This window comes from Pyrus communis, chromosome 13 (genome assembly GCF_041283825.1).
Source record: "Pyrus communis isolate YQ-2024b chromosome 13, ASM4128382v1, whole genome shotgun sequence".
Classification (NCBI taxonomy): domain Eukaryota; kingdom Viridiplantae; phylum Streptophyta; class Magnoliopsida; order Rosales; family Rosaceae; genus Pyrus; species Pyrus communis.
Window position 1 is genome coordinate 10727487 of NC_142577.1, and position 9640 is coordinate 10737126.

At 36.0% G+C, this 9640-nt stretch overlaps 1 long non-coding RNA gene across 7 annotated transcripts; it reads right to left on the minus strand.

Moving 5' to 3' along the window:
• Positions 1-577: 577 nt before the first annotated feature.
• LOC137736532 (uncharacterized) lies at positions 578-8774 on the minus strand. Of its 7 annotated transcripts, none has more exons than XR_015955231.1 (9): positions 8477-8774; positions 4742-5642; positions 4433-4653; positions 4216-4314; positions 2855-4125; positions 2638-2729; positions 1277-2547; positions 1060-1151; positions 578-969 (listed from the first exon to the last, which is right to left on the minus strand). It is a non-coding gene; the product is annotated as an uncharacterized LOC137736532 (long non-coding RNA). The 7 variants fall into 7 exon arrangements; XR_015955232.1 differs by having other exon boundaries at positions 2855-3075; positions 3164-4125; positions 4433-5642; XR_015955233.1 differs by having other exon boundaries at positions 1277-1497; positions 1586-2547; positions 4433-5642.
• Positions 8775-9640: the final 866 nt, after the last annotated feature.

Below are 9640 nucleotides of genomic sequence, written 5' to 3' on the forward strand. Positions count from 1 at the left end.
ACGGAATTGGTGGTCGTTGCGCGTGATTGAGCGACAAAACTAAGGTTTGACCCCCAAACTGTTCCCAAACTGTTGTGCGACGGACATAGAGGTTCAACCCTTAAATTCTTGCACGACAGACATAGGGGCTGTCGTAGTAAGATTTTAAAATTAGTTTTTTAAAATAGTTTTTATTTATTTTTTTTTTCCTTTTAAATGTTGCTAATATTGTTTTATATAAAAATTAATTTAATGAATTAAAAATAAAAAAATGTAAAGAAGAATATTGAATTAAAAATTAATTGAAAATGTACATACAATGGAAACAAAAAAGTATTTTTAAATTTGAAAACAATTTAAGAAAAAAACTAAAATAGGTAGCCGGCCACGTCACAATCGCCTACTGGTGGTGGTGCTACTACGTCGGGGGGCTGGGAAGTCATTTCTGGAGGTGGTTCAACATCGGGAACTGAATGCCACATATTTGAAGTGCGAGACAAATTTGGTTCATCAAATTCGTTTGGGCCGCAATCTGAGACTGCTGGGTAGCAATCTGCTCCTTTTGGTCCGCCACTTCAGATGTTAGGGTTTTGACCTCTTCTATTATCTGTCTGTATGATGAGGCAGACGGGTCCCAAAGGCAGGCTTTCCCAAGCCCCCGTTGAACATTCCTATGCCTAGGACTGAGGGTCTGATCGAGTGTCTCTTTTATGATCTGAAAACTGACATCCTTAGGGGGAAACACCTCCTCGATCGGGGTCTCTAGGGGAAGCTGGGAAGCCACCTTCTCCAGAACGGTCTGGCCCTTCTCCACCATGGTGGACTAGAAAAATGAAATAAACAAATTAATTTGAATATACATGTAATTAATATTAATACTAATTGAATATTCCAAAATTGGAATAACTTAAATGAAGCTCCTCCGTCAGCTCATCCCCGGGCCGAACATACACCTCCTTGAACATATCAATCTCGGAAACTTTAACCCCCCTGAAAAAATTTAATAAATTGTTAAGATAGATTACCAATTGTGTAATAAAGAGTAAAAAGAATGAAAACTTAAAATAAATATACGGTTACCTTACGTTGCTCTTCCAACCTATAAGAGAAGCGTCGTGAGCTGGACCGGTGAAGAAGTTTCTTCTTTGACCGATTGATCGAGTTTGCCTTCACTTTTTTCTGTTGAATTAAAAAAAGATATTAGTTTAGATATTTATAACAAATTATGAAAAAATTAACATATTATTTAAAAAAATATAAAAATTTTAATTAAATATTATTGAAATATATATTATACTTGAGATATTTCTCGTCTTGAAAAGGGCCGCAGAGTCACTCCCATTCATCTCGACGGTCCACCAACTATATAAGGCACCCAACTGCAAGACCGACCTCCGGACCGTAAAATAGCTCATAATGCTTATGGAGGTCACTCTTCCATTGGGTGAACCTACCGGGGCAAAGGTTGTTGATGTACTGGGTTTGATTGGCATCAAGGTTCATAAGGTCATAGTAATGCTGCAAAACTCAACAAATAAATAGTAGTTAAAATTTATAATATTTTTATACTTTAATAAATTTAGTATTTGATGTTGAAAATACTTACCGATAATTCATGAAGAACGGCTTCCTTGACTTCATATGGGAAAGCTTTTCTTGACTCCCACATGAAGGGGCAATGATTCCTGATCACTAACCCAATGTCGCTGGCCAACGCACTGTGATGCTTCTTCGTTGCAGCCGCACGATGTCAAAGATCCCATGTAATGGTGATCTTCTTGGTCGTGGTGTGAGTGGTCTGTGACGTTTTCAGTAGTTTGCAAGGGCCCCTAGTTTTTATTTTTTTTGTTTTTTTTTTTGAACTACCAAATAAACGAAGTAAACATTAGACAAATTCTATTTTCTACCAAAAATTCGGCAGAAACTCCCCTAAAACTATAACATTTCCTAAAACCTGCAGACAATATAATAACAAAAACAACACATCCACCCAACAATTCAAACAGTTTATACCAATTGAGGACGTTAAAACAAAATTTACAACTTATTGATATGACTTCACACTGCGAGTTTGCAACAAGTTTTGGCTTCCAAGGCCAGGTGTGCCAACTTAAATCGAACTCACAATAATAGAGGTAAAGCACTCAAAGCATGCCTTAAACTAATGTCAATGTTGCTTTGACCATCATGAAACCAAAAGCAAACTTATCAATGGGCAGAGCAAGCTTACCTGTTTAGGACCCCTTTCCATGGACAGAGGAAGCCTCACCAGACTGCTAAGCCTCCTTAGAACTCTAGGGTCGTCGATGAGTCCGTCGAACGCTTAGTATAGGATGTGTCACCAAAGAAGTCGATCAAGCAGGAGTCGTAGACATTGATGGCCCTTCTCCACCATGGTGGACTAGAAAAATGAAATAAACAAATTAATTTGAATATACATGTAATTAATATTAATACTAATTGAATATTCCAAAATTGGAATAACTTAAATGAAGCTCCTCCGTCAGCTCATCCCCGGGCCGAACATACACCTCCTTGAACATATCAATCTCGGAAACTTTAACCCCCCTGAAAAAATTTAATAAATTGTTAAGATAGATTACCAATTGTGTAATAAAGAGTAAAAAGAATGAAAACTTAAAATAAATATACGGTTACCTTACGTTGCTCTTCCAACCTATAAGAGAAGCGTCGTGAGCTGGACCGGTGAAGAAGTTTCTTCTTTGACCGATTGATCGAGTTTGCCTTCACTTTTTTCTGTTGAATTAAAAAAAGATATTAGTTTAGATATTTATAACAAATTATGAAAAAATTAACATATTATTTAAAAAAATATAAAAATTTTAATTAAATATTATTGAAATATATATTATACTTGAGATATTTCTCGTCTTGAAAAGGGCCGCAGAGTCACTCCCATTCATCTCGACGGTCCACCAACTATATAAGGCACCCAACTGCAAGACCGACCTCCGGACCGTAAAATAGCTCATAATGCTTATGGAGGTCACTCTTCCATTGGGTGAACCTACCGGGGCAAAGGTTGTTGATGTACTGGGTTTGATTGGCATCAAGGTTCATAAGGTCATAGTAATGCTGCAAAACTCAACAAATAAATAGTAGTTAAAATTTATAATATTTTTATACTTTAATAAATTTAGTATTTGATGTTGAAAATACTTACCGATAATTCATGAAGAACGGCTTCCTTGACTTCATATGGGAAAGCTTTTCTTGACTCCCACATGAAGGGGCAATGATTCCTGATCACTAACCCAATGTCGCTGGCCAACGCACTGTGATGCTTCTTCGTTGCAGCCGCACGATGTCAAAGATCCCATGTAATGGTGATCTTCTTGGTCGTGGTGTGAGTGGTCTGTGACGTTTTCAGTAGTTTGCAAGGGCCCCTAGTTTTTATTTTTTTTGTTTTTTTTTTTGAACTACCAAATAAACGAAGTAAACATTAGACAAATTCTATTTTCTACCAAAAATTCGGCAGAAACTCCCCTAAAACTATAACATTTCCTAAAACCTGCAGACAATATAATAACAAAAACAACACATCCACCCAACAATTCAAACAGTTTATACCAATTGAGGACGTTAAAACAAAATTTACAACTTATTGATATGACTTCACACTGCGAGTTTGCAACAAGTTTTGGCTTCCAAGGCCAGGTGTGCCAACTTAAATCGAACTCACAATAATAGAGGTAAAGCACTCAAAGCATGCCTTAAACTAATGTCAATGTTGCTTTGACCATCATGAAACCAAAAGCAAACTTATCAATGGGCAGAGCAAGCTTACCTGTTTAGGACCCCTTTCCATGGACAGAGGAAGCCTCACCAGACTGCTAAGCCTCCTTAGAACTCTAGGGTCGTCGATGAGTCCGTCGAACGCTTAGTATAGGATGTGTCACCAAAGAAGTCGATCAAGCAGGAGTCGTAGACATTGATGGCCCTTCTCCACCATGGTGGACTAGAAAAATGAAATAAACAAATTAATTTGAATATACATGTAATTAATATTAATACTAATTGAATATTCCAAAATTGGAATAACTTAAATGAAGCTCCTCCGTCAGCTCATCCCCGGGCCGAACATACACCTCCTTGAACATATCAATCTCGGAAACTTTAACCCCCCTGAAAAAATTTAATAAATTGTTAAGATAGATTACCAATTGTGTAATAAAGAGTAAAAAGAATGAAAACTTAAAATAAATATACGGTTACCTTACGTTGCTCTTCCAACCTATAAGAGAAGCGTCGTGAGCTGGACCGGTGAAGAAGTTTCTTCTTTGACCGATTGATCGAGTTTGCCTTCACTTTTTTCTGTTGAATTAAAAAAAGATATTAGTTTAGATATTTATAACAAATTATGAAAAAATTAACATATTATTTAAAAAAATATAAAAATTTTAATTAAATATTATTGAAATATATATTATACTTGAGATATTTCTCGTCTTGAAAAGGGCCGCAGAGTCACTCCCATTCATCTCGACGGTCCACCAACTATATAAGGCACCCAACTGCAAGACCGACCTCCGGACCGTAAAATAGCTCATAATGCTTATGGAGGTCACTCTTCCATTGGGTGAACCTACCGGGACAAAGGTTGTTGATGTACTGGGTTTGATTGGCATCAAGGTTCATAAGGTCATAGTAATGCTGCAAAACTCAACAAATAAATAGTAGTTAAAATTTATAATATTTTTATACTTTAATAAATTTAGTATTTGATGTTGAAAATACTTACCGATAATTCATGAAGAACGGCTTCCTTGACTTCATATGGGAAAGCTTTTCTTGACTCCCACATGAAGGGGCAATGATTCCTGATCACCAACCCAATGTCGCTGGCCAACGCACTGTGATGCTTCTTCGTTGCAGCCGCACGATGTCAAAGATCCCATGTAATGGTGATCTTCTTGGTCGTGGTGTGAGTGGTCTGTGACATTTTCAGTAGTTTGCAAGGGCCCCTAGTTTTTATTTTTTTTGTTTTTTTTTTGAACTACCAAATAAACGAAGTAAACATTAGACAAATTCTATTTTCTACCAAAAATTCGGCAGAAACTCCCCTAAAACTATAACATTTCCTAAAACCTGCAGACAATATAATAACAAAAACAACACATCTACCCAACAATTCAAACAGTTTATACCAATTGAGGACGTTAAAACAAAATTTACAACTTATTGATATGACTTCACACTGCGAGTTTGCAACAAGTTTTGGCTTCCAAGGCCAGGTGTGCCAACTTAAATCGAACTCACAATAATAGAGGTAAAGCACTCAAAGCATGCCTTAAACTAATGTCAATGTTGCTTTGACCATCATGAAACCAAAAGCAAACTTATCAATGGGCAGAGCAAGCTTACCTGTTTAGGACCCCTTTTCATGGACAGAGGAAGCCTCACCAGACTGCTAAGCCTCCTTAGAACTCTAGGGTCGTCGATGAGTCCGTCGAACGCTTAGTATAGGATGCGTCACCAAAGAAGTCGATCTAGCAGGAGCCGTAGACATTGATGGCCACAAAGGCATGGGGGAAATCTGTTGTGCCCATATCAAGTGTGGAGGTGGCAGTAGCACTACCTCCTAGAGAAGGTGTCTGACTAACCCTACTAGCTGGCTGCTGGTTTGATATTAAGTTTGACATCTACAAAAACAATTAATTAAAAAGTTGCATTCCACTACTTTAATCTGGTTTGGATATACTGAAAAATATCCTAACCTTGAAGCGAAATAAGATATACCTTTAGTTTCATTAATACCATTAAAGAAGGAATCATATTATCAAATTACCCATATACGCGCAAAATATATATTCATGCACAATAGAAACATCTATAGTATTCCACATGCCTGTATGTATAACCTATTTACATGCCTTATGCAAACCCATATGATAAACATGAAAAAGAAAACTTAAAAGGACAAAACATGCAAATGCAGGGAAACAGTACATTCAACCTCAGAAAAGGTTTGCCTTGTCAGTCAGTTGAACTGATGAGCTCTTCTAGAACAAGGAAGCATATAGTCAATAAACCTTGGATTGAAAAATAGTATGCAGGACAATGCAACTTGCAAGGAATCAATGAATAATGTAAGAGGGCAAGCATGTACTTATTCTAGCTCAAGGTAAGGATGAATGTGTGTGTGTGTGTCCTTATGTATCATATTCAAGACAATGCAACTTGAAAAATAGTTTGCAACACAGTAGTCTTAAACAGAAATAACATAGTGTGAACAACACTCTCACTAATTTAGCATATCAACAACTTAATGTCCAAAAGACTTTCTTATAGGTGTAGAATGAGCCAATTATTCTAACTGGTTAGCCACAAGTATTCTTTATTTCACGCATCCTTTAAACAAACCAAAAGGAACCTTACGATATAAGCATGTACATTACAGATTAATATGCAGGATATAAGACAAAACAATATAGAATTAATGAACCCATTAATTTACAACATCATATCTTGATTGCAGAAAATACTTTTTCATAAAAATTTTGAAGCATGCATGCTTTGGTAGCACGTCAATCAGTTTGTACAAAATACCATAAAATTTCCTTAGCATGCAAATTAATCACAATCTTTCCTCCACAAGTTATTCCGTCCATTCCTCAGCATTCGTTTAAACATGTATGATGGATACTCAAAATCATACCAAAAATAATCCAACGGTAAGAGCTAATAAAACCAGTAGAGATATAATTTATGTTTTTGCTGTTTTTCAAATGCAACCTTGACTACAACTTTTATAATCACTCTAAAAGCTAGCTGTTTCCATCATGCATTGTTTAATGTGCATGTATAAATGACTTGCTAGTTACTATTGCATAAAACAAAACCAATTCATGAAACTGTCTCTAAAGTAATGCCAATTATAGAACTTGTTACAAAAAGTTATTATGTACATTTTAGGAGATGTATCAATAATTTTAGGTCATATAACCTGCAAAATCATTATAAAGATCAACATGTAATCATCCAGGTGCATTGTTAATCACAGTTTGCAAAACAACTGTGATTTTCAAGCCTTTAACCTGCATTATTTACCAACTACAACTGTGATTTTCAAGCCTTTAACAAAACGGAGGGGAGTGGAGGGGAGGGTGATTTTCATGCCTTTAACCTCTTGTTTTTGACTAATTGTCCCTTAGAGCTCAACCATTACTTTGTGATTAAACCACCTAATATAGAAGGGATAGCCTTTAATCTACTTCCATATAAAGCAAGTATATTTACCATTTTTCTTGACTCATCGGAAAAATACTATCGACAAATTAAACATCACATTCGAGAACCCAAAAATGCTAAATAAGCATTCACAAGTTTTGGACGCATATACAGAAAAAGAAGAGCTATTTGGACATACATCTAATAATGCCAGCATATATGAATGTTGCCAACAACACTACAACCACAACAACAACAAACCCTACACCCAAGACTACACCCAAACCAATTTAATTCCATTCATGATAGACACACACACAAGTCTATTCTTATGGCCTCAAACAATACAAAGGAGCTAATGCAAGTTCTATATTAAAGATTCAAACACATCCTTCATAGAATTCAATTTTATTTTTCTTTGTCAATTAACCTAAGATAAGCCAAATAAAATAATCACATTTCAACATTCAGATACAAACAGGGAAATCGAATTATTCCCATTCATATACAGAAGAATCCAAAGCCTAGTATAATGAAAACTAACCGCCATATGAACAAAACTAATCAGGTGTGTGTGCTCATATGATAAATTCAAAACCAATCCAAATCCATTCCTTAGAGAGCAGCCAAAACATTCTGCGGCTCAATCAATAAGCTCAAATATTTTGACTACAATACACAAGGAAATAAAAAAAAAAAATTTCTTAACCATCGCCTCACCAATTTAACCACCCAAATAAATGTCTTGCCCTTATGATTACAGATTTATTGTTAGGGAAATTCCCCAAAACTAGTACCAGCTCCATCCAAACATGTAACACAATCAAAAGAAGAGAAAAACAAGAACTCATAAGCACCAAGTCAAAATCCCTTTTTCCAAGAAAAATACAAATATAATTGATAAAGTCATTAACCGTAACTCCAAATTAGAAAATAATGAAGCATGAATGAGGTAGAGATGTCAACTAGATTTACCAAACTTGATTCCCAATTTGATACCCAGTTTTGTTTATAACAAACAACCAATGGAAAAAAAATAAAAAATAAAAAAAACCTCTTTCCTCCTTCCCAATTCAAAAACCGTCACCCAATATTCTCAACTCGAAAACCGTAACCCAATAGCACAATTCGAAAACCCTAACCCAAGATTCCCAATTCGAACCCTAAATCCCTAACCCAAGATTCCCAATTTGAACCCTAAATCCCTACATGTTCTAATTAAACCAATTCAATAGAAAAATTGAAAAATTGCAATAATAAATAATTGAATTAAGGGAGAGTGAATTAAGGGATATTGGGTGCTTACCTAATAATGTTGTAGCAGTGGGGAAATGGTGTGGCGTTGGAGTGAGGCGGATGCGAGAGGGAAATTGACAAAGAGATAGATAAACACGGAGATAACGAGAGAGGGAGAAAGGGAGCCATTGAGATAGCGTACGCAGATGAAAGCGAGAGGTGGAGAGAATCGAGAGAGAGAGAGAGAGAGGATAGTCAGTTCAGACATAATGGAATGCAGAGAATGAGAGAGAGATAGAGTGAGTCTGAGATAAAGAGAGATAAGGCGTTGAAATGAATGCATGTCCAAAAAAAATCAAATTTTAACATGTTTGCACGACAAGGGTGTTCAAATTTTTGTTGCACGACAGTTTTTAAATAAAAAAAGAATATTTATATATTTGTGCGACAAACATTTCCAACATGTCGTCGCGCATATTTGTAAATTTAAAATATTTTTTTGTTTAAATAAATAAATATATTTTTTTTAATTAATTTTTTTAAATGAAACTTTTGTTTGTATACAAAATACCATTCAATACATATCATTACATTTACATCACAAGTTTCCATTAATCCTCGTTTGAACTAGAATAAATATGAACACTTTCATCAGATTCAAACTCCCATTGCTCCTTGTCTGTAAGCACGTCAACATTGTCGGTCACACACTCGGGTGCATTGTATCGCGGTAAATCCCCGAGGTCAGTCATAATGGAGTTGATCGGTATTTCAATTTCAAAACCTCAGCTACTTGATACGGTTCTCATACAATAGTCATATCCCACAGCATATCTGCACCATGTTCCGTTGAAGTCTGAAGTTATTGGTCAGCAACGTTAACTCAATTGTCATTGGCAGCAAGATCTCAGTCCGGAATATCATACAACCCTCTGTGCTCAATCTTCTGAACTATTTTCCATCCCCTCCCGCCCTTAAGGTCATCTATAACATAGGGGTCATCGGTATACCAACATCTGTTTGTGTTGAATGATAGCAAACCGTCGTCTCGCTTAACACCTCCAACCCCATGTGGGTTTGTATTAAACTAGAGACAATTAAATAGGATAACTTGGCAACGGTCTTTGTAAAGCAATTGCACAACACTTGTCAGTTTTCCATAGAAATCAATGTCAGCAATGTCACCCACACTTAGGACATGTAACCCACTATTTTGTGTACACAGCTTGTCATC